The sequence below is a fragment of the Sus scrofa genome, chromosome 4 (assembly GCF_054392235.1).
Source record: "Sus scrofa isolate SSC_HxYL_T2T_F1_AM1 chromosome 4, Sscrofa_HxYL_maternal_Yorkshire_Landrace_v2.0, whole genome shotgun sequence".
In the NCBI taxonomy this organism is placed as follows: domain Eukaryota; kingdom Metazoa; phylum Chordata; class Mammalia; order Artiodactyla; family Suidae; genus Sus; species Sus scrofa.
In genome coordinates, this window is record NC_139386.1 from 50904568 (window position 1) to 50928742 (window position 24175).

A 24175-nucleotide genomic window follows, 5' to 3' on the forward strand; every position below is an offset into this window, starting at 1 on the left:
AGGAGAGCTTTCTTTTTCTGGTCAGCTATTCTCTTTCTTACCTACTTACCTTTGTTTCTTATCTTCCCTCTTCCTTTAGGTCTATTTTTCTTTTTTTCTTAAAAATATTTTCTTAAATGTCAGAGTTCACATTGTGGCTCAGTGGTTAATGAATCTGACTAGGAACGATGAGGTTGTGGGTTCAATCCCTAGCCTTGCTTGTTGTGGAAACTGCAAAAACTGTGGCAATGGAAGGAGACAAACAGCACTCGGAGATATGGACAAGCAAGGTTTATTCAGCACCGGCGTGGGGTCAGAGGAGTCACCTCCAGAGTCTGAGCACCAGGTCTTTGTTCTCAGTAACTTTTATATACTACAAGGTCTTGATTTTCCCATGTAAGCATCCCGGACCTCCCCCATCCTCAAGCAGACAGTGTTCCTCCCTAAGAAACTGAGCAAGCAAGGTTACAGAAGCAGAACTGATAAGCAATGCTGGGTACCTGATTAGCAGGGCTGCTGGCTTGGACAGAGAGCACACAGTTGTTACATTATTACAAGAAGGGTGGCATAGTGACGAGCATAGCTGGAAAGGCCTGCAGCTGCCTTCTTAGCCAAGGGGGGTTGTTCTTTAGTTAAAACTCTATTTCATTCCCCCCTCTTGATGTTCAGGGTGCATCTGCACCCTTTACAGATCATCATCAGTCATAACCCTTTGGTAGCCTCTAATAAGTAGCAGGTGGGAGGCTGTTTTTCTTTTAACCATGGTTCTTATAAAACCTTTTATAATATTTATCAGGAGAGGTACAAGGCAGGGAACAAGTAGGCACCCTGCGAGTATAACCATGACTATTCCAACCATTGTCTTAATTCCTCCCAACTAAGAGAACCATTTACCAAAGAGACTCTCTGCATCCCATCCTTTCCAAGTTTGTACAGGTACATGGGCTAGTTTAGTCATGCGGTCAGCAATTTCTTCTACCACCTTTCTGGTGTCATCTATTTGTAGACAGCAATTACTTAAGTTAAATTTTCCACAAACCCCTCCTTCAGAAGCAAGTAAATAATCCAAGGCCAAACGATTTTGGTAGATTGCACTGTGCATTTTAGTTTGTTGTTGGGCCAATATAGTCAAGGGCCTTGCAGTGTCATTTGTTATAAGTTCCAAAACTGCCTGTAGTCTGATGATGAGGTTCAGCATATAGATAGGGGTGTGATATCCCCAAGAGCCATCCTCTGCCCAGGTGGCAGGTCCATAATATTGAATTATCCATTCTGGGGGCCATTTATCATCTTTCCAGTCTCCAATTTGGAGAGCCCTCCAGTCTCTCTGGGCACCCTGTGCCCTATATATAGGAACTCCCAGTTGCTCTCCTAGTGACAATGGGAGCAGGAAGAAGGAAGGTCTGATTGTTCCCAGTACACATGCCCCAGCCCAATTTGGGGGGAGTATGGAATAGGCCATTTTTCCACAAATCCAATATAATCCCTTTGGTGCCCGCCACTGGATATTAGTACTGATATCTTCCCATGCTTGTCGAAGGTGGGAAAAGTTAGACAAGGGATTAGGCTTGGGCTCTGAGCGATTGGAGGATGACCACCATTGAGTCTTTTGGGCAGTCAGATTATAATACCTCAGGCCTAAACATGTTAAGCTTCCTACTGAAACGTTAAACCATCCTCCCCACCTCGCAAGACAATTTCTCCCTATAATAGCAGTTCTGAAGAGCTATACCCCTCAATGGTGAGTTGGGGGTATGCAGTCTCATTATGAGGCTCTAATAGGTCCAGTTCTCTGGCTTGCCAAGGCCAGTGGTCTCCGGGTGTTTGTTCCCCTGCACACATAACAAAAGGAGACCTTGAGAGTTTGTGCGATAGTTTCTGCCAGGGCTAAGAACAAGTTCTTAGTTGTGGCCGGAATGGGAGGTGGGGTGTTTTTTATCTCTTCATAAAAGGAATGAAAGACCCTGTGAGAGGCAGCTTGGAGCTCAAACGTGATTCTCTGGAAATGTAGCACAGCTCCAGGGCCAAGGTCTCTTCCATCAATGCAAATGCTTATTTTGAAACCCTCCTTCCATTTGGGCTCACAGGCAGCCGATTTCTCAAGCTTTAGCCGTGGGTTGACTGACCAGCTTCCGGTGTGGTCAGAGCAGGGCTTTGAGATCATCGTCTCCTCCTCTGTATTGTCAGGCGAAGAGGTCTCTCCAGATCGAGGGCAGTCTCCCACTCTCCACAGTTGTCAGCTGTGCCAGCCGGTTTTACTCTAGAATGATGGATCCAAGCATCTATTCCTGTTACTTTAAGAGCAGTGGGGGTGGTTAGAATTACAGTATAGGGGCCCTTCCATACCAGCCTCAAAGGCTCCTTTTTCCAGTCCTTTATCCACACCTGGTCCCCCGGCTTGTGGGGGTGTACTGTTATACCTAAGGACACAGGTATTCTGTCTGTGACCCATCTATGTATCTGAGAAATAGTGAGCCCCAGTCCTTGTAATTTTTTATGTAATTCCAATTCTCCCAACTCTCTGGTGTTTCCTTTTAAACTGATTAGTGGAGGTGGCCTTCCATATAAGATTTCAAATGGTGAGAATCCTATTCCTGCTCGGGGTGAGCATTTCACTTTTAAGAGGGCCACCAGCAACATGTCTATCCAAGGCAAGCCAGTTTCCTGACATAACTTTGCCAGGGTCTGTTTAAGGGTTCGGTTTATGCGTTCTACTTTTCCTGAACTTTGAGGGCGATAAGCAGAATGTAGTTTCCATCGGATCTGTAAAGCTTTTGCCATCTGTTGTACTGTTTCAGCCACAAATGCCAGTCCATTATCTGACCCGATGGTCAGAGGCATTCCATATCTGGGAATAATGTCTCTCAGGAGTGCCTTGGTTACTTTCCTTGCCTTTTCAGTTCGGGTAGGGAAGGCCTCTACCCATCCTGAAAAAGTACAGATAAAAACTAGTAAATATTTTTACCCCTTACTAGGGGTGACCTCAGTAAAGTCCACTTCCATATCCTCAAATGGGGACGGTCCGCAGTTGCCCCAGCTGGTCTGTGGGGCCCCTGGTGGGCATTATTCTGTAAACAGTTTATGCATCTTTGGGAGACAGAGGAGCAGAGTGCAGGAAGACGAGCAATGAGATAGTACTGGCCCAGTAGGGTCTCTAAGGCAGTTTTGCCCATGTGGGTTAGCTCATGTTCTTGGCGGACTAGTTTGTAGGCCAGCTGTTCTGGAATGTAAACTCGGTGGTCCCGTGTGACCCACCATCCTGTTTTAGTTTTAGTTCCTCCTTCCTCCCTTATCCATTTTTCTTCCTCTGGAGAATATTTGGGGACAGCTGGCACTCCTGGGGCCAGCAAGACCTTAGGTTTGTTTGGCTGTTGTCCCCGAGCTGCCTGTCTGGCAGCTGCATCAGCACTACGGTTTCCTTTTGTCACTGGGTCATCCCCCTTTTGGTGGCCTTTACAGTGGATAACTGCAGCTTCTTTAGGTTCCCATACTGCCTCTAGGAGTTTTAAGATTTCAGCCTGGTTTTTAATTCCTTTTTCTTTAGCCGTGAAGAGCCCTCTTTTTTTTATATAAGGCTCCATGGACATGTAAAGTTGTAAAGGCATATCGTGAGTCGGTATAGATATTAACTCGCTGGTCTTGGCTGAGTTCCAGTACTCTGATTAAGGCCCATAATTCTGCTCTCCATGTTGACCAGCCTTGAGGAAGCACCTCTGCTTCTATCACTTTTAAGTCAGATACCACAGCATTTCCTGCCATCTTTTTTCCATCCTCCATAAAGCTGATGCCATCAGTATATAAAACCAGGTCAGGATTTTGGAGTGGTTTATCAGTCAAGTCAGGCCTGCTGGAAAACACCTCATCTAGTAGCTCCAGGCAGTTATGGTCTGGGGTCCCCGCTTCATCTGGCAGAAAGTGGCTGGGTTCAGAGTTCGTACAACCTCCAGTTTTACCCATGGATTCTCACATAGTAACCCTTGATATTGAGTCATTCGTGCATGTGTGAGCCAATGGTGGCCCCTGGTATCCATTAGGGTTACAACTGAGTGTGGGACTTTAACACTGAGGTTTTGTCCCAGGGTCAACTTGTCAGCCTCTCTTACCAACAAGGTGGTAGCTGCCAGCACTCAGAGGCAGGGAGGCCATCCGGCAGCAACTGAGTCAATTTGTTTAGACAGATATGCCACTGGCCTCTGCCAAGGCCCAAATTCTTGAGTTAAGACTCCCAAAGCCATCCCATTTTTCTCATGAAGAAAAAGGTTAAATTATCTGATTACATCAGGAAGTCCCAAGGCTGGAGCCTCAGTGAGTTTAGTTTTGATTGTCTGAAACACTGTCTCCTGGCTTGGTCCCCGTTTAAGGGGAGCCTTTTCTTCCCCTTTTAGAGCCTCATACAGAGGCCTGGCCAGGTCTGAAAACCCGGGGATCAATATCCGGCAGAATCCTGCTGCCCCTAGGAACTCATGAACCTTCCAGCAGGTGGTAGGGACAGGAATGGCACAAACTGCCTGCTTTCTTTCAGTCCCCAGCATTCGTCGGCCCTGCATGATGTTGAAGCCCAGATACTTGACTTGTTTTTTGCAGATTTGTGCCTTTTTCTTTGATACCCGATACCCTGCCTCCATCAGTAGGGAAAGGAGAGCTCTTGTTCCCTCTAGGCACTGAGCCTCCATGGTGCCAGCTAGTAAGAGGTCATCAACATACTGTAGCAAAACACAGCCCAGTTTTTGTCCAGGAAATTTAGCCAGGTCAGCAGCTAAGTTGCCGCTAAAAAGAGTGGGAGAGTTTTTGAACCCTTGTGGGAGTCTAGTCCAGGTGAGCTGTTCCTTTGTCCCTGTATGTGGATTTTCCCATTCAAAAGCAAACAAGGGCTGACTGGCAGGTGCCACCCAGAGGCAGAAAAAGGTGTCTTTTAAGTTCAGGCAAGTAAACCACTCAGCAGTGGAGGGGATCAGCCCTAGCAGGGTATATGGGTTAGGGATGAACGGGTGTAATGTGACTGTTGCTTTATTTATGGCTCTCAAGTCCTGTACTGGGCAATAGTCCTGTGTTCCTGGTTTTTTCATGGGCAGTAAAGGGGTGTTCCAAGGGGACTGACATTTTATTAACAGTCCATGCTGAAGCAGCCTAGCCAGGTGAACCTGGATTCCCAGTCGAGCTTCTCTGGGAATTGAGTATTGCCATAGCCTTACTGGTTGAGCTCCGGGTTTTAGATCAATTAAGACAGGAGCGTAGTGTTTTGCCAGTCCTGGTGGGTTTCCTTCAGCCCAAAACAATGGGTATTTACTCTCTAGTTCTGGGGAATGGTCCCCAATTTAGCCAGCAAGTCTCTTCCCATCAGGGGGACTGGGCAGTCAGGCAGGTAAAGAAATTCATGTATTACTTCATGACCTCCTAACCGACATCGTCAAGGACCGCTGAAGGGCCTGTGGGTTTGGTTACCTGTGGCCCCAACAATGGTGGTTTCTTTCCCTGAGAGGGGAGCCACAGGTTGTGTAACCACAGAAAGTTCGGCACCTGTGTCAACCATAAAGTCTATGGGGTGGCCCCCTACTTGAATTCTGACCATAGGCTCTCGGGGACCCAGTTGGAGAGAGCCTGGTCTCCCCTAATCAGACTCAGCTAGGCTGATCAGGTTGTGCTGAATGGCTCTGATTGGTACCGGCTAGATGGGGCCTTGGTCTTTTTCTCAGGACAGTTGGGGCATTCATTTTTCCAATGTCCCTTTTCTTTGCAGTAAGCACATTGGTCATGTTCCAGGGGACTCCTTTTCCCTGGCCTTGTGCCTTGTCCCCTATGGGGTGGTCCCACTGGGGGCACCGGTTTTGACAGGGCAGCTGCCGGAAGAGTCACTTTTTGTTTCATTCTCTTTTCTGCATCATGGCAGGCCACCTGGTCTCAGTTAATAAAAACCTTGTTGGCTATTTCCAACAGTTTAGTGGCATTCTCTCCTGCAAAGCCTTCTAATTTCTGTAGCTTTTTACAGATATCTGATTGGGCTTGTCCCACAAAGGTAGCATTTATCATCCATTAGTTCTCAGGGGTCTCGGGATCAAAAGAGGTGTAGGTTCGGAAAGCCTCACATAGTCTCTCATAGAATTTGGCTGGGCTTTCATTCGGATCTTGTATCTCACCGATCTTAGCTATATTAGTGGGCTTTTTAGCCCCAGCTTTTGCCCCCTGTAGGAAGGCCTGCCGGTACCTCTCTAGGTTACATTTCCCTTCCTCAGTCTCATAGTCCCAGTGGGGGTTTTCTTCTGGGAAGGCTTCCCTCACCCAGTTTGCCAAGTCTGCTTGACCCCCCGCATTGGCCTGAAGTCATTTGGGGCTTCTGTTACAATTCGCCAGTGCTCTTCAGTGTCAAATAGAGTAAAAAGGAGTTGCTGGCAGTCTATCCAGGTGGGACAGTGTGTCTGGAAAATGAATTCTAAGAGATCAATCAGCGCCTGAGGCTTTTCAGAATATGAGGGAGTATGGTGTTTCCAGTTGAGGAGATCGGCAGTGGAAAAGGGCTGGTAATAATAAAAACGTCCCCCTTCTTGTATGGTCCCATCGGGGGTGATTTGCTGTGGTCCCAGTGTCTCCCATAAGGGCATTTGTAATGCTGGAGTGGCTGTTCCCTGAGCTGAACGGAGACACCTGCTCATAGGTTCTGGAGAATCTGGCTGTGGGGGTGATATCGCCTCGGGAACTTCAGAAGCAGAAGCAGGAGGAGAAACAGAAGGCGGTGGGCTATCTGGCATCTGGGGACCTTCAGCTCCTGGAGGTGGGGCCGGCAGCACATAAGGTGGTGGCATAGGGGGCGAGTCCTCAGGTTCCCCTTGATAAAAGGTGGCACCTTCTTTTGAGACAAGGTTTTCTTCTTGGACTGGGCTACTAGCACCCTACACTGTCCCTGGTCTGTGGTGCAGAACCGAACCTATGGGGGCCTCAAGTAGGCAATTTCCAACCATTGATCAATATATGGAAATTGGTCTGGGTGTCCAGGGTCTCCTGTTATAACATTATATACTGATGCAACTGTGAACACATCTAAGGTCCCTTCCAGAGGCCAGCCAACACCAAAGGAGGGCCACTCTAGGGTACAGAGGGTACACAGTTTTCCAGGACTCAGCTTAACACCATAATCTCTAGAAAATCCTTTCTTAAAATTCTTAACCGTATACTCTAAGACAGCGGGCTCAGAAGCCAATTTACCCATTGTGTGAAGTCCCACCCTGTGCCGGTGATGCAAGACAAACAGTGAGGGCAAGGCCTCAGGTAACAATCGCTTTGTCCGCCTGACCACTCCCCCAGAGGAGATATTTCAGGCGCCTCTTAGCATAGGTGGGACTGTATAAACCCCAACATCAGGATCCCCCCGAAGAGGGCCACCATAAGCCGTATGAGGGTCGCCGCAGAACTGCAGGTTAGGACTCACTCTGGCTCTGTAGTCCAAAGACAGTGGAGCACGGGCTCTCATTCTCTCCAGTCACTCACACACACACACACACACACACACACACACACACACACACACACACACACACACACACCAGGATTGACAAGCCTCCCGATCCCAAGGGAGCAAACCCTGACCTGAGTGACCCTTTGGTCACTGAGAGGTGATCAGTCTCTCCTTCCGCAGTATGGCGGGTCCTGACTTGGGCAGATGTCCCCAGGGCACTCACCAGTCTGACGTCCTGTCCAGGAACCTGTTTCCACTCTCCTTCTGAGTCCGTTCAGGAAGCGGTGTGGGCCAAGGCCACGGCCCGAGTGAGGGTCTGGATATGGCAAAATGGCCGGTGCACGCTATCCACCTCTCACCGGGCCAGCGACCGTGGCCTCCCCCAGTTCCCCGACAACGGTGGCACAAGAGGCCAGCTCGGTTGTCGGCTTCCCGGCCAACGCACCAAAATGTTGTGGAAACCGCAAAAACTGTGGCAATGGAAGGAGACAAACAGCACTCGGAGATATGGACAAGCAAGGTTTATTCAGCACCGGTGTGGGGTCAGAGGAGTCACCTCCAGAGTCTGAGCACCAGGTCTTTGTTCTCAGTAACTTTTATATACTACAAGGTCTTGATTTTCCCATGTAAGCATCCCGGACCTCCCCCATCCTCAAGCAGACAGTGTTCCTCCCTAAGAAACTGAGCAAGCAAGGTTACAGAAGCAGAACTGATAAGCAATGCTGGGTACCTGATTAGCAGGGCTGCTGGCTTGGACAGAGAGCACACAGTTGTTACATTATTACAAGAAGGGTGGCATAGTGACGAGCATAGCTGGAAAGGCCTGCAGCTGCCTTCTTAGCCAAGGGGGGTTGTTCTTTAGTTAAAACTCTATTTCATGCTCAGTGGGTTAAGGATCTGGCTTTGCGGTGAGCTGTGGTGCAGGTCACAGCCTCGGGGTTGGATCTGGCATTGCTGTGTCTCTGGCATAGGCCAGGGGCTACAGCTCCAATTAGACCCCTAGCCTGGAAACCTCCATATGCCATGGGCACGGCCCTAGAAAAGACAAAAAAGAAAAAAAAAATCTTTTAAATATCCAAATGGACATTTAAGGATTTACCAGACACGTCTATATTCTCTCCCTTCTTGCCATTGACAATTTTTTCACATTTTTAAATGTAGAACCTGGAATAAGAAGTCACAAGCTTAAATGACACTGAAATAAACAACTTTTTTTTTACTCTCAAACTTATTGCATACTTGGCAAAGGTGTTAACATTATGGGACTTGTAACTATGTTTATGTATTTGTCTTACCACTTGTTTATAAACCCCTTCAGATGAGGGGACAGATCTAATTAATTTTTGTTTGTTTGTTTCTGTTTTTTGTCCTTTTAGGGCTGCACCCACAGCCTATGGATGTTCCCAGGCTAGGGGTCCAATCTGAGGCTATTGCTGCTGGCCTACACCAGAGCCACAGCAACACTAGATCCAAGCCATATCTGCAACCTACACCACAGTTCACGGCAATGCCAGATCTTTAACCCACCAAGCAAGGCCAGGATTGAACCTGGAATCTCATGGAACCCAGTTGGATCCATTTCTGCTGTGCCATGACGGGAATTCCAGATCCTGCTCACATCTTAATCTTCACCACACAGTAGAAATTCAATAGTTGTTGACGTGAAAAACTGGGTAATCCATTTGGTAGTCATTAAGAGTAGCCAGAGGGCCAGAATTGAAAGAGGCTGAGATATCCTGTTTTGCTAAGGCAAAGAACTAGATTAAGTGACCTCTTGAGAAACGATCTTTCTCTCAGTCTGATTGAAGTACATACTGGTAAGTTTTAAAGCCTTCCTTAGTTACTCACTGTATCAGTTGATACAGCACTGAGATATACTTTGTTCTTGTTCTTCTTATTATTTTCCTTGTCTTAAAAATTTTGTAGTTTGATTTGTATTTTTTTATTCTTTTCAAATTCTTGCTTTCTGAGATAGAGTAAAATGGGCATTTTTAATTTCACACCTATGTTTGAAATTGATGGCTCTGAATTTTATATCAGTGATCAGCTTCATTTCCAAATATAAAATAAATATCCTAAACAGTACATTTGCTAACATAACAAGAATTTGTTTATTTTATACCTGATTTTTTTCTTGCTCCAGATAATAGCTAATACTTAGTTTGTAGTGTCACATATTTGAATAACAGATATTATTAATTATGAAACATTAACCTGATCCACTAGGATTCAATCAAGAAGACTTGAGTGAGGAAAACTGTCGTCATGAGAAAAAAGTTTGAAGTGAAAGCAAAAGAAGTTGGAAACTTGCTGTCTCTCCCTAGCATTTGATAAATATTACTTTTCCTTCCTTTTTATGTCCCAAGCAACACTAATGACCTTCCAAAAATAGTTGTTACTAAGTAGAAAGAAGTTGAATGAACCTAAGCTGTTGCTAGATTTTAATGTTTGTCTTACTGAAATTCAGGATATACACAAATGTTGACTTTCCTAAAATCTACTAAAGTCACTGTAAAATTATTTTCCCAGTGATTTTGTTTCTATATATTAAAAAATAAATACAATCTATAGACCTATAGAATAGTTAAACTTATGTTTAAAAGCCTAATTGTACTTTATCAAAATAATTACTAAAAATTATTATGCACCACCTCTGTATTTTCATTTCCTTTGTTTACAATATGTTGGAAAAAGATAAATTTAAATGAAATATTATTCAAACTTTTTCAAAGTTAAAGAAATGCCTTGGAGTTCCCACTGTGGCACAGTGGGACCCAGCATTATCTTTGCTTTGTGGTGGTGCAAGTTTGATCCCCCAGGGGTTAAGCATCCAGCATTGCCGGAGCTGTGGCTTGGATTTGATCCCTGGCCTGGGAACTTCCATATGCATGGATGCAGGGGAAAAAAAGAAAGAAACACCTTTAATTTCAAATTATTGAAGCCCTAATTTCTCATTACAGCATAAATATGTAGTTTCCTTTCACTCACCTTCTTGTTCAAAAATATAAATTCTCACTCTCTCTCGTCCTTTCTCATTTCTAACTAAAGGACGCAGATTTCCATCTTCTTTCACTGATTAAAAACAACCAATTCACCATGTCTCCTTTCTCAGACACCAAGTAAAAGTAATTGTTAGACGATATTCTATTGAGTTTGAATTCAATTCTAACTCCATTTGTGACATTGAAGTAAATAGTGAATATTTCAACAAATGCAGCAATGGCTGATAGAGGACCAACCAGCATTTATCCTATTTGTGGTTCTTCTTGGTGTATTTTCATGAGAAAAAAAAAGATTACAGGGAAAGAACAGTTATTCTTGATGCAGTCCCATGTTAGTGGGGCACTGGCAAAGCTAGCCTTTGACATAAAATGAAGAGGCAGCTGACTATTAAGGTTTAAAGAGTTAGATGTGTCTCCTGCTGTTTTTTCCAAGGAAGCTTTAATTCCTATATTAGTCACACTTTTAGGTTAAAATACAAATGTTATTATAGGAAGCATTACTCATAAACTAGTTTTCTGAACTAAATTATCCAAAAAAAAGTGGGTTGTACAAAGGTAATAACTTGGAAGAAGGAAACAGGGCAAAAGTAAGGAAATGTTCAGAAAATCGGGACAGAAGGATCAACCTAAGCAAAGACGGAAAGATGAAAATCACAAAATATAGTTAAGAGAAAGACATCAAACTGATTAAAGGAGATTTTAAAAGAATAGTAAGATAAAAGTCTGAAAATGACATGATATTGGGTATTTTCAATGAGGAAGCGAAATACTATAGAAAAACAAATCTAAAACAAGGTATCCCACCAAAAGGCAAATTCTCAAAGAAATCACCAAAAAACTGTTTTGTGATTTTAAAGTTACCTCAGCCACACAGAGGATATAGCAGGGTCCAGAGGTAGAACTGAGGAGAAGATGTGTGAGAAGTCTATTTGGTTTCCTGGGAGAAGTGCAGACCTCTCACTATAGCCCCAGTGAGAAGAGCTTCATAAGAGAGGGTCTTATGTAGCTCCAGAGGAGAGTGTTTTTGTCATTTGTTCCTACCTAGAAATTCCTGCTGGCTACTTGCGTAACAAGTACTAAGATGTAACATGGTCACTGAGATCAGCTTATATACAAAATTTTTCAGGGAAAAAGTTATGTTAGCATTTCACATAAAAGAATTAGCCTGAAGCCATTTAAAACTCTTCACTAGAAGATCTCCTGGAAAATGGAAAAAATTAAAATAAAACAAGAGCAGTGTGGAGAGATGCAGCTACAGAAAGTATATTGCCCTTATCACTGGACATAAATTAAAATGTTCTCAGTGAGAGCCTTTGAAAAAGCACACAAGAAGGGATAAAAAAAAAAAAAAAAAAAAAACCTTGACTTCAAAGGTATAAGAGGAGAGGGAGAAGAATGGACTCTTGGTTTTCTGTGATAGATTCTTTCTTAGCTTATATTTTCAAAGTGGATTGATAAGTAATAGAAGGAGGCCTTTCCATCAAATATGCTTATATTTGGTGTAAAATTTCTAAAAAAAAGTTTCCTTCCTTCAAATCCCCTTCTCAAACTAATGACTTGTCTTCTACAGCACATTCTAGCTGAGAAAAAGAGAAAACATTTAGGGGTTCCCGTCATGGCACAGTGGAAATGAATCCAACTAGGGACCATGAGGTTGCAGATTTGATCCCTGGCCCCACTCAGTAGGTTAAGGATCCATTGTTGCCATGAGCTGTGGTGTAGGTGACAGACACAGCTCAGATCCTGAGTTGCTGTGGCGTAGGCTGGCAGCTGTAGCTCTGATTAGACCCCTAGTCTGGGAACTTCCATATGCCATGAGTGTAGCCCTAAAAAGACAAAAAAAAAGAAAGAAAACATTTAAATTAAGTTCAAAACTTTTTTAGTGGACGAAAACATTTTAAAATATCAAACTGACATTGTTTTTTGACTTAAAGTGAACATAATGCTTTATGTTTATTAAAAGCAACCAGAAAATTCATGGTGCTAAGTTTTCAAAAAGGGAGCCAGAGGAATTCTACCTCTAAATTAATTTTAAAAGGAAGCAAGAATAAAGATATTTTCTGATTAAATTCCATGAGTTTTGCTTATTCAACATCCCTGTTCCAGCACTAATAGTAATAGCAATAGTGCTAAAAAAAAAAGCTATAATTTATTAAGACTATTACATATCAGACAGCATATGTACTTATCACATATTATCATTTAATTTTCATAACAATACTATTAGTTTGATATCATAATTTTCACTTTAATCATAAGCAAAATGAGATGAAGATGGTTAAGCATTATCTCAGGTCACTCAGATCCCTGATCAAACCACTTATGTCACAATGAGAACTTTAAGAGTTGTATACTCTCATTTAACTATAACACATTGTCTCAACACTGGGTTGTAGAATTTTTATTTCACCCAACAGGCACTAAAGGTAAAAGTGTAAAAGAAAGAGAATGAGAGAATAAAGGTGGTGTTTTAAGAAGGTAACCTGACAGCCCTTTACAAAGTGGCTCTACGGCATACTACAACTTTGGTCACCCTGACAGCAATGGATTGAGGCATCAGTTACTACAGTCCCTTGCCAATCCCCAAAGCTATCTAAATGAGTCATCAAACACTCTGTAGTAGAAGGGATGTTATTAGCAAACATTTCCTGTCTTATGCTTCCTGCAACACATCTAGGACACTCTATTTAGAAATTTCATGTCATAAATAGGCACATGAATAATAATTAGAGTTACAAAATTGCCCAAAAGATTAGAAATCATAACACCAACACTAAAGAAGCCATTTAATATTTTGTTTTTATACTAAGAAGCCAGCACCAAACATGAAAAAACTACAAAATATATTTTAAGATATATTAAATATCACAGTGAATATACATCACCAAACTCTTTAAATAAATCTTAACTCTTTTATATTAGAAGAAGAAATTTTAAGTCACTGAAGTATTTCAAGCAAGAATTTAATCTTCAAGTATACCTGGGTAAAGAATCTGAGAAAGAAATGATGTGTGTATTTGTATAATTGAATCACTTTGTTGTACAGCAGAAATTATCACAACATTGTAAATCATCTTTGCTTCAATAAAACTTTTTAAAAAGAATTTAATATTCTGTTTCATATTCTTTGTATTTCTTACTCACAATGACCATGCAAAGATCAAAATGCAACTTCTACATCAGGAAACACTGTCCTTGACCAAAAACCCTACTGTCTATATTCGGGTTTTATAATTCATTAAATACCTTAAGATTTCTTTTGCCATTTTTCAACCCCAAAGATATATCTCTTAAAACAGAGCAACCTCGTTAAGCAAATACATAGAAGAATAACTAGACATTTTTCCCAGTCTGTCTTCTAAAACAAACTGATATCCCTCATCCCCTTTTTAAAATATGCCTACCTATGTAATTACCTAGATAATATTTGATACTTGGATTCATTACATAGGCAATTTGGTCTTCTGGATAAATTTTCAGGAACATTAAACCCAAGGTGAATTCCAAAACAGCTGTGTCACATTGAAACTAAAGCTTCATTGATTGGTATCAGCCAACTACAAGATATGCGTTGAGGAGTTCCCGTCGTGGCGCAGTGGTTAACGAATCCGACTAGGAACCATGAGGTTGCGGGTTCGGTCCCTGCCCCTTGCTCAGTGGGTTAACGATCCGGCGTTGCCGTGAGCTGTGGTGTAGGTTGCAGACGCGGCTCGGATCCCGCGTTGCTGTGGCTCTGGCGTAGGCCGGTGGCTACAGCTCCAATTCAACCCCTAGCCTGGGAACCTCCATATGCTGCGGGAGTGGCCCAAGAAATAGCAACAACAACAAAAAGACAAAAGACAAAAAAAAAAAGATATGCGTTGAGTATTTCCAGGATGGAATCTGCCTTCTGGCTCCTATTACCTATCGGCAGCAACATAAAAGTGTTATACCTGGAATGTTTTACTTTATTGGAAATCTAAGTAAACATAAAAATAAAACCACTGAAAAATCTTATTGTTTACCACAAATGAAACAATCATTTTTGACAACAGCCTCAGAAGCTCTGAGTAAGGAGTTAGAAGGGAATAATGCTTCCCTGTGCCTTCTGAATCCCAGAAGTGGTAGGTCTAAAACTCTATGGTGTGTTATAGGAAAGAGGAAAGCAAGAAAGAACCTATGTACACAAGGGTACAAGGAGATGTACACAAGCATTCATTGAACATGAAGGCTCTAGGCAATCTCTAAACACCTTCTTCATTCCTTGAAGCACTTATCAAACACCAAAGATGCATTGGGGGATTTAGCAACCAAAAATGGAGAAGCAAAATAGAGAGTAACTGAATTGCTATGTTCAATCATGGGTTTTCACTTCCAAGTATTTATTAAATATTGCCTAAACATTAAGTTTGAATTTATCATTGTTCAAGGGTAAATCAAGAGAGTTAGAGAAATTTTCCTGGCTTTATTATTATTGAAAAGTGACCCTCCCCACCTGCATCAGCTTTCTGCCTCAATACAATAAAGTGAGTAATAAATCCCATCTCAATGGATGTAATAAAAAATATTCCAAGTTAATAATTTATGATACTTTCTGGGTGACTGAGTCTATATAAATGCAAGTATGAGCAGAGAAGTCAGTAATAAACCACAGGTTATTTAACACCAACTTTAGTGTTTGATCCATACAATACCATTGTTTTAAAAATATATTTGAAAATAGTGTCTCTAGAGTTCCTGTCATTGTGCAGGGGTTAGCAAACCCCACTAGGAGCCATGAGGTTGCGGGTTCGATCCCTGGCCTCACTCAGAGGGTTAAGGATCTGGCTTTGCCCATGAGATGTGGTGTAGGTTGCAGACATGGCTCAGATCCTGCGTTGCTGTGGCTCTGGTGTAGTCTGGCAGCTATAGCTCCGATTGGACCCCTAGCCTGGGAACCTCCATTTGCCATGGGCGCAGCCCTAAAAAGACCAAAAAATTTAAAAAAATAGTGTCTTGGTTTTCTTTCTGGTCTCATTTCACTCACATTCTGCATGGTTTAGTGAAGGAAAATATTATGCCCTATGCTATAGATAAGTGTGTTGTCAACTGCTTCCTTTTCTCTCTTTATAAAAATTGTATCATATTTAAAAATTATCACCTGAAAAATTATTTCATATCTAAAAACATTTATTTTTTGAAAAATGTACACTTTGAAGTCAATAACATTCTTTTTTCAAAAGGATGTGGTGTTAGTTATAATTGAATAGTTTTTAAGGTTTTTAGAGAACGAGTCCTTATTACTTTCCCATAATAACATTGTAAAGCTTAAACACTCCTTAGATATCATTTATTCCAGTTTTTTCATTTTACACTTTTACAGTTAAAGCCCAGCATATGAACTGCCCTCTGCCTGGCCATGCAACACTCCACCCCCCCACACGCCCCACCCCCAAACTTAACCACCATCAGTACAGAGTCCACTGCAGTGCTAATGCAGGGCTGAGGTAGAAAAGCAAACATTTATTTATCATAGTTCTGGAGAGGCTTGAAAATTCGAGATCAAGGTGCTGGCATATTCAGTATCTATGAGAGCTTGCTTCCTGGTTCATAAATGACTATCTTCTGGCTGTATCTTCACATGGTGGAAGAGTTGTTAACATTCTTGGGGGTCTCTATTATAAGAGCATTTATCTCACCGATGAGGGAATATCCTCAGGACCTAGTCACCTTCCAAAGGCCCCACCTCAAAATACTATAACCCTGGGGATTAAGTTTCAACATAAGAATGGGGGGCAAATGTTCAATATATAGCACTTAATTAAATATTTTTCCAGCTTTACTTTCTTATATAGTTTTATTTAGATGTAATTAGCTTACAGCACTATATAAGTTTAGGGTATAAAACATAATGATTTGACTTACATCATGAAATGATTACCACAAAAAGTTTAGTGAATATTCATCATCTCATATAGGTATAAAATTAAAGAAATAGAGAAAATATGTATTTTTCCTTGTGGTGAAAACTCATGATTTATTCTCTTAACAACTTTCATGTATATATATATATATATATATATATATATATATATATGTATGTGTGTGTGTATATACACACACACACATGTATATATACAGCAGTGTTAATTATATTTATCATGTGTACATTACACCCCTAGTATTCACTTACCTTATAATTGGGACTTTGTACATTTTGACTGACTTCATTCAATTTCCTGTCCCTTCAATTCTGATAACTGCAAATCTGATCTCTTCTTCTATGAGTTTATTTTTAAAGTATAAGTGACCTACAAAACTATGTTAGTTCCTGATACACAACATAGTGATTCACTATTTCTATTCACTATTTCAGGGTATTAAACCCATACATGTCAAGATCATCACCACAATAAATCTAGTCACCATACAAAGATACTACATAGTTATTATCTATGCTTCCCACACTGTTCACTTCATACTCATACTCATTTTTTAGCAACTGGAGGTTAATATCCTTCACCTATTTCTTCCCTCCCCACACTCAACAACCCTCTGTTCTCTATAACAACAGCTCTGTTTCTGTTATTTTTGTTCATTTGTTTTCATTTTTTAGATTCCACATGTAAGTGAAATCATAGTGTTTGTCTTTCTCTGACATTTCACTTCACATCTAGTTCCATCCATGTTATTGCAAAAGGTAAGATTTCATTCCTTCTAGTATTCCCATGTGTGTGTGTGTGTGTGTGTGTGTGTGTGTGTGTGTGTGTGTGTGTGTGTGTATCACCACATCTTCTTTATTCATCCTTCTACTAATGAGCACTGAGATTGCTTCCATACCTTGGCTATTGTAAATAATACTACAATGAATATAAGGGTCCATATATCTTTTGAAATTTGTTTTTTGTTTGTTGTTTAATACCCAAGAGTGGAATTACTGGACCATATGATAGTCGTTTTTAATTGTTCTGAAATCTATATACTGTTTTCCATAATGGCTACATCAATTTACAAAAATACACAAGGGTTCTCTTTTCTCCACATCCCTGCTAACACTTGCTACTTGTCTTTTTCATAGTAGTCATTCTGACCTGTCTGAGGTGATATCTCATTGTGTTTTGCTTGCATTTCCTCAGTTAGTGATTTGAGCAACTTTTCATGTGCCTATTGACCATCTATTGGTCTTCTTTGGGAAAAAAAAAATCTGTTCAGGTCTTCTGCCTATTTTTTTTTTTTTTTACCTATTCCACTGTTGCAGTAATGCCAGATCCTTTAACCCACCACGCCAGGCAGGGTATTAAACCCATACCTCCGCAGAAATCCAAGCCACTGAAGTCAGATTCTTAACACACAGTGGAACTCTTGGATTGTTGTGTCTTTTTTTTTTTTTTTTCAAGGTTGAGTTGCATGAATTCTTTGTATATGCTGGCTATTAACCCTGCATCCGATGTATTGTTTGCAAATGTCTTCTCCCATTCAATAAATGACTTTTTGTTTTGTTGATAGTTTCCTTCACTCACTGTGTAAAAGCTTTTTAGTTTGAGGTAAACCCATTTGTTTATTTTGCTGTTGTTTCCTGAAGAGATCTATTAAAAAAAAAAATTACTAAGAACCATGTAAAAGAGCTTACTGCCTATTTTGTTCTAGCAGCTTTATGGTTTCAGACCAATATGTTTAAGACTTTCATCCATTTTAAAGTTTTTTTTTTTAACATAGTGTGAGAGAGTAGTCCAGTTTGATTCCTTTTTTTTTTTTTTTTTTTTTTTTTTTTTTTTTTTTTTTGCTTTTTAGCGCTGCACCTGCTGCATATGGAGGTTCCCAGGCTAGGGGTTGAATCTGAGCTACAGCTGTCAGCCACAGCCACAGCCGCAGCAACGCAGGATCCGAGCTGCACTCACAGCAACTCCAGATCCTTAACGCACTGAGCAAGGCCAGGGATTGAACCTGCAACCTCATGGTTACTAGTCAGATTTGTTTCTACTGACCCACAATGGGAACTCTAAATTTGTTTGATTCTTTTGTATGTAGCCATCTCATTTCCCAAAAGCTATTTATTAAAGTGGCTGTAATTTCCCCATAGTTTATTATTGCCTCATCTGTCATAGATTAGCTGCTGATATAAATATGAATTTATTTCTCGGCTGTCTATTCTGTTCCATAGATTCATGTGTCTATTTTTGTGTCAATACCATACTGTTTGATTACTATAGTTTCTAGTATAGTTTGCAATGAGGGAAAATGATATCTCCAGCTTTGTTCTTCTTTCTCAAGATTGCTTTGTTTACTTGGAGTTTTTTGTGTTTCCATACAAATTTTAGAACTATTAATTGTAAATCTGTAAAAAATGCCATTGATATATTGATAGGGGTTGCAATGAATCTGTAGATAGCCTTGGGTAGTATGGTCATTTAAACAATATTAATTCTTTCAATGAACACAGGATATCTTTACATCTGTTTGTGTTGTCTTTAATTTCTTTCATCAGTGTCATACTTTTCCAAGTATAGGTGTCACCTTTTTAGTTAGGTTTATTGCTAGGTTTATTCTCTTTACTGTTTGATTTTTTTTCTTAATTTCTCTTTATGATAGTTCATTATTAGTGTATAAAAATGCAATGTATTTCTACCTATTAATTTTGAATCTTGCAACTTTATTGAATTCATTGATAAATTCTCATAGATTTTCTTGATGTCTTTAGGATCTATGTATATTATCATGTCATTTACAGAGAGTAGTGGTTTCACTTTTCCCTTCCCAATTTATATTCCTTTTATTTCTTTTTCTTACCTGATTGTCATGGCTAAGAATTCTAAAACTATGTGGAATAAAGTAGTGAGACTGGTCATCACAAGCAGTGTGACTTGTCTTGTTTCTGACCTCAGAGTAAATCTTTTTGTGTTTTCATCATTGAATATAGCGTTAGCTGTAGGTTTGTAATATACAGCATTTATATTGTTGAGGTATGTTCTCTGTACACCTACTTTCTGAAGAGTTTTTTTTTATAAATTAATATTAAATTTTGTCAAAAGTTTTCTATGTATACTAAGATGATCATATGATCTTTTTTCTTCAATTTGTTAATGTAGTGTATCACACTGATTGATTTTCAGATATTGAACCATTCCCATATTGCTGGATAAATCCCACTGATCATAATGTATTGTACTTTTAATGTATTGTTGAATTCATTTGCAAATTTCATTAAGAATCTTTGCATCTATACTTATCAGTGATACACTAATTTTCTTTTTTTGTGATACCTTTGCCTGGTTTTGGTAGTGATGCTGCCCTCATAGAATGAGTTCAGAAGTATTACTTACTATGAAACTTTTTGGAATAGTTTCAAAAGAACAGGTGTTAACTTCTCTCTAAATGTTTGATTTGACCTGAAAAGACATCTGGCCTTGGATTTTATTTGTTTGGAATTCTCTTTATTACTGATTCTATTTCAATTACTTGTAATTGGTTTGTTTATTTTTTTTTTTTGTCTAATTTCCTCCAGGTTCAGGCCTAGAAATTATACAGGTCTAGGAATTAGACCATTTATTCTAGGTTACCCATTTTTTGGCATATAGTTGTTCAAAGTAGTCTCATATGATCCTTTGTATTTCTGTGTTGTCAGTTATAATTTCTCCTTTTTCATTTCTTTTTTATCCTATTTTATTGTATTTTTTTAATTTATTATGCTTTACAATGTTCTGTGAATTTCTGCTGTACAGCAAAGTGACCCAGTAATACATTTATATGCATCCTTTTTTCCACATTATCCACCATCGTGTTGCATCACAAGTGATTAGATATAGTTCCCTATACAGCAGGATCTCATTGCTTATCCATTCCAAATGCAATGGTTTATATCTATTAACCCCAGACCCCCAGTCCTTCCCCCTCCCTCCCCTGCCCTCTTGGCAACTAAAAGTCTGTTCTCCATGTTCATAACTTTGTTTCTTTTCTGTACATAGGTTCTTTTGTGCCATATATTAGATTCCACTTATAAGTACTGTCATATGGTATTTGTATTTCTGTTTCTGATTACTTTATTTAGTATGAGAATCTCTAGTTCCATGCATATTGCTGCAAATTGCAATGTTCTGTTCTTTTTATGACTGAGTAGTATTCCATTGCATATATGTACTGCATCTTCTTAATCTATTCAACTGTCAGTCAACATTTAGGCGGCTTCCATGTCTTGGCTATTGTGAATAGTGCTGCAATTAACATAGGGGTGAATGCATCTTTTTCAATGAAAGGTTTTTCTGGATATATACTCAGAAGTGGAGTTGCTGGATCACACGGTATTTTTATTTTTGTTATTGTTATTTCCACAATACAATTTTTTTCCACTGTAGAGCATGGTGACCCAGTTATATATATATGTATACATTCTTTTTTCACCCATTATCATGCTCCATCATGAGTGACTAGACATAGTTCTCAGTGCTACACAGAAGGATCTCATTGCTAATCCATTCCAAAAGCAATAGTTTGAATGTATTAACCCCAAGCTCCCAATCCACCCCACTCCCTCCACCTCCCCATAGGCAGCCACAAGTCTATTCTCCAAGTCCATGATTTTCTTTTCTGTGGAAAGGTTCATTTGTGCCTTATATTAGATTCCAGATATAAGTGAAATCATATGGTATGTCTTTCTCTTTCTGACTTACTTCACTCAGGATAAGAGTCTCTAGTTCCATCCATGTTGCTGCAAATGGCATTATTTTGTTCTTTTTTATGGCTGAGTAGTATTCCATTGTGTATATATACTACATCCTCCTAATCCAATCATCTGTCATGGACATTTAGGTTATTTCCATGTCTTGGCTATTGTGAATAGTACTGCAGTGAACATGCAGGTACTTGTGTCTTTCAAGGAAAGTTTTGTGCAGATATATGCCCAAGAGTGGGGACTGCTGGATAATATGGTAGTTCTATGTATAGTTTTCTAAGGTACCTCCATACTGTTTTCCATAGTGGTTGTACCAATTTATATCCCCTTCTGGTGTATTTTTTATTTCTGTTATTGTATTCTTATTTCTTTTTTGTTCTTCTTTGTGTTTTTGAACTCTTTGTTAAAAGCTTCTATCTACGTTCATTCAATATTCTCCTGAATTCTTTAACAATTTTTACAATCATTACCTGGAACTTTTTATCAGATAAAAAGTTTTTATCTCTTTTTCACCTAGTTCTTCTTTTGTAGTTTTTTCCTGTTCCTTCATTTGGAATATGTTCCTCTGTTGCCTGATTTTGCCTAACTTGCTATTCTCATGTCTATGTATCTGGTAGGTTGGTTATATTTTCCTGACCTCAGAGAAGTGGCCATTTGTAGGATATATCCTATGCATCTCCCTTCTGGTCACCAGAGCTATATGTTCGAAGAGTTTCCATTTTGTGGACTGCATAGGTCCTTCTGTTGTGGAAGACTGACTACTGGGTAGTGTGGTAGATGTGGCTGATCCCCATTCCAGTTGATTGCCAGGCCCTGCCTTGTATGGAGGTTGATAGCCACTGCTATGGGAGGCTAGGTTTTGTGGTAAGTGGTTGAGGGGATGGGGATCTAGTGCCAGGCTGCTCATGTGCTACTCCTGACATACATAGCTGTCTTTGTGGTCTTGGTAGTCCCAAAATGTGTGGCAGCCTGCTGGTGAGTAGGAATGGATGCTGAGTTGGCTGGCAGAGGGATCCAAGGCATCTCAGAACTGGTATCAGCCTGCTTGTGGGTAAGACTTGAATTCAGGAATTTCTAGGGCTAGTACCAGCATGCCAGCGGGCAGAGCCATGTGTCGGGGTCTCTGCCTGTGAACCCTGGGTGTTCCAGAACTTATGCTGACCCAGTGGTTGCTGAGGCCAGATCTCAAAATGGATGGCTGAGAGGTCCAAGGTATCCTTAGAGATGGTGTTGGCTTGCTGGTGGACAATGCCAGGCCTGTGGGTACTGGGGCTATTGCCTGCCCATTGGTAGGTGAGGCTGATCCCAGGACTAATACTGTCCTGCTGGTTTCCAGGCCCAGGTCCTGGACACTATGGTGGACATGATTGTGTCCCAGGGTGGCTCTGGGCTCAGGGGAATCTTATGGCAGCTGACTTGCTGGTGAATGTGTCTTTGTCCCTGCTTAGTTGCTTGGCCTGACACATCCCAGCATTAGTGCTTACAGGCTGGTAGATGGAGCTGGGTCCTATTATAAGCCAAAGGGATGATTCCAAAATGGCACTCTCCAGCACCAATGTCCTGATGGTAGAGTGAGTTCTCATAAATAGCTGCTGTGAGTGTCCAGATGCCTCCCACTTCTCTAAGAAGTTCTCTAAGGTCAGAAAGTAGGTCTGACATTGCCTACTTTCAAATTACTGCTTCTTCCCTGAGGCTCAGAGCATTTCGTGTGCACCCTTCAGGAGTGATGTCTCCATTTTCCACTACCCTCTGGTTCTCCTGAAAATAAGACTTACTAGACTTAAAAGCCAAATATTCTGTGGGCTTGTCTTCCCAGTGCAGGACCCCCAGCTGGGAGACTGAAATGGGGTTCAGACTCCTCATTCCTTGTGGAGAATCTCTTGCTTGTGGGTTTCTCAGTGGTGTGGGTCGTGACTATACTGCAACTCCACCCATCATATCTGTCTCATTGTCGTTCCTCCTTTATATATTTAGTTGCAAAAAGCTTTTCCACCAGGCTTTAATTCTTTTTCATCAATAGTTTCTCTGTAAGTAATTATAATTTTGCTGTGCCTGTGAAAGGAGGTGTGTTAAGCATTTTCCTACTCTGCCATTTTGGCCACTCCTCCCTCTTTATAATTTTTATGATACTTTTTCATTGGATGATTGATCACTTGCTCAGCTACAGATGAACACTAAAGGCTTCTAAGTAATTGTAGTATCATCAGGTTTCTGATTAATATGATCATAAATAAAATCCACCCTAGAAGTTTTTACTATGTAAATAGGAACCTATTCAGTTGACAGTAAGAGTGTGTATCTGTTACCGAATAATAATCTCTGCTTACTGAACTAGTGTCTGCCATGAATAAAAGTAGGTGGCAGAAATTACAAACCACATACGACAAATTTATTTTGTTTCATGTTTTTATACCTTTATACTTAAATGCACAGGAATGTTTATTACTTAAAGGAAAATTTGTATGTACTACATTTTCAATTTTTTCAGAGTTGAGTTGACAACTGATGAAATGTTTTAAATGCAATAATCACCATAACATTATACAGCAAATCACTTTACTAGCATTAAAAAAAAAAATTTCTGCTCAGTAGTTCAGAATATATCCAGCACAAAGGTAACGAAAGAATACCTAAGCAGCTCTTATCAGATAACAACATGAAAGAGTAAAGCAGAAAGTATAGAAAACACTGGTAAGAAGATATTAAAACAAGACTTCAAAATAGCAGATATAACTACTGAGGAGTTTCTTACAAACTCTTCATCAGGGAGACAAACTTTCTACACAATAATTCATAGAATAGGGTTCTATTTGAACAGAGAAATAGATCTATCAATGAAACTTGTGATTAAAAAAAAGTTGAAACAGATTCTTAAATTAGTAGCCATATCCACAACTCAAAAGGAGTCATGGCTATATTGTAAAATACATTGGAGTGCCCCTCATGACACAGTGGCTAATGAATCCAACTAGGAACCATGAGGTTGCAGGTTTGATCCCTAGCCTTGCTCAGTGGGTTAAGGATCTGACGTTGCCGTGTCCTGTGGTGTAGGTTGCAGACGCAGCTTGGATCCCGCATTGCTGTGGCTCTGGTGAAGCCCTGCAACTACAGCTCCGATTAGAC

General features: G+C 40.4%; 1 long non-coding RNA gene across 1 annotated transcript; it reads right to left on the reverse strand.

The window, feature by feature from the left end:
- Positions 1–257: 257 nt before the first annotated feature.
- On the reverse strand, positions 258–7712 carry LOC146403801 (uncharacterized). Its single transcript, XR_014843016.1, has 2 exons — positions 7650–7712; positions 258–2906 (listed from the first exon to the last, which is right to left on the reverse strand). It is a non-coding gene; the product is annotated as an uncharacterized LOC146403801 (long non-coding RNA).
- Between the last annotated feature and the right edge of the window lie 16463 nt (positions 7713–24175).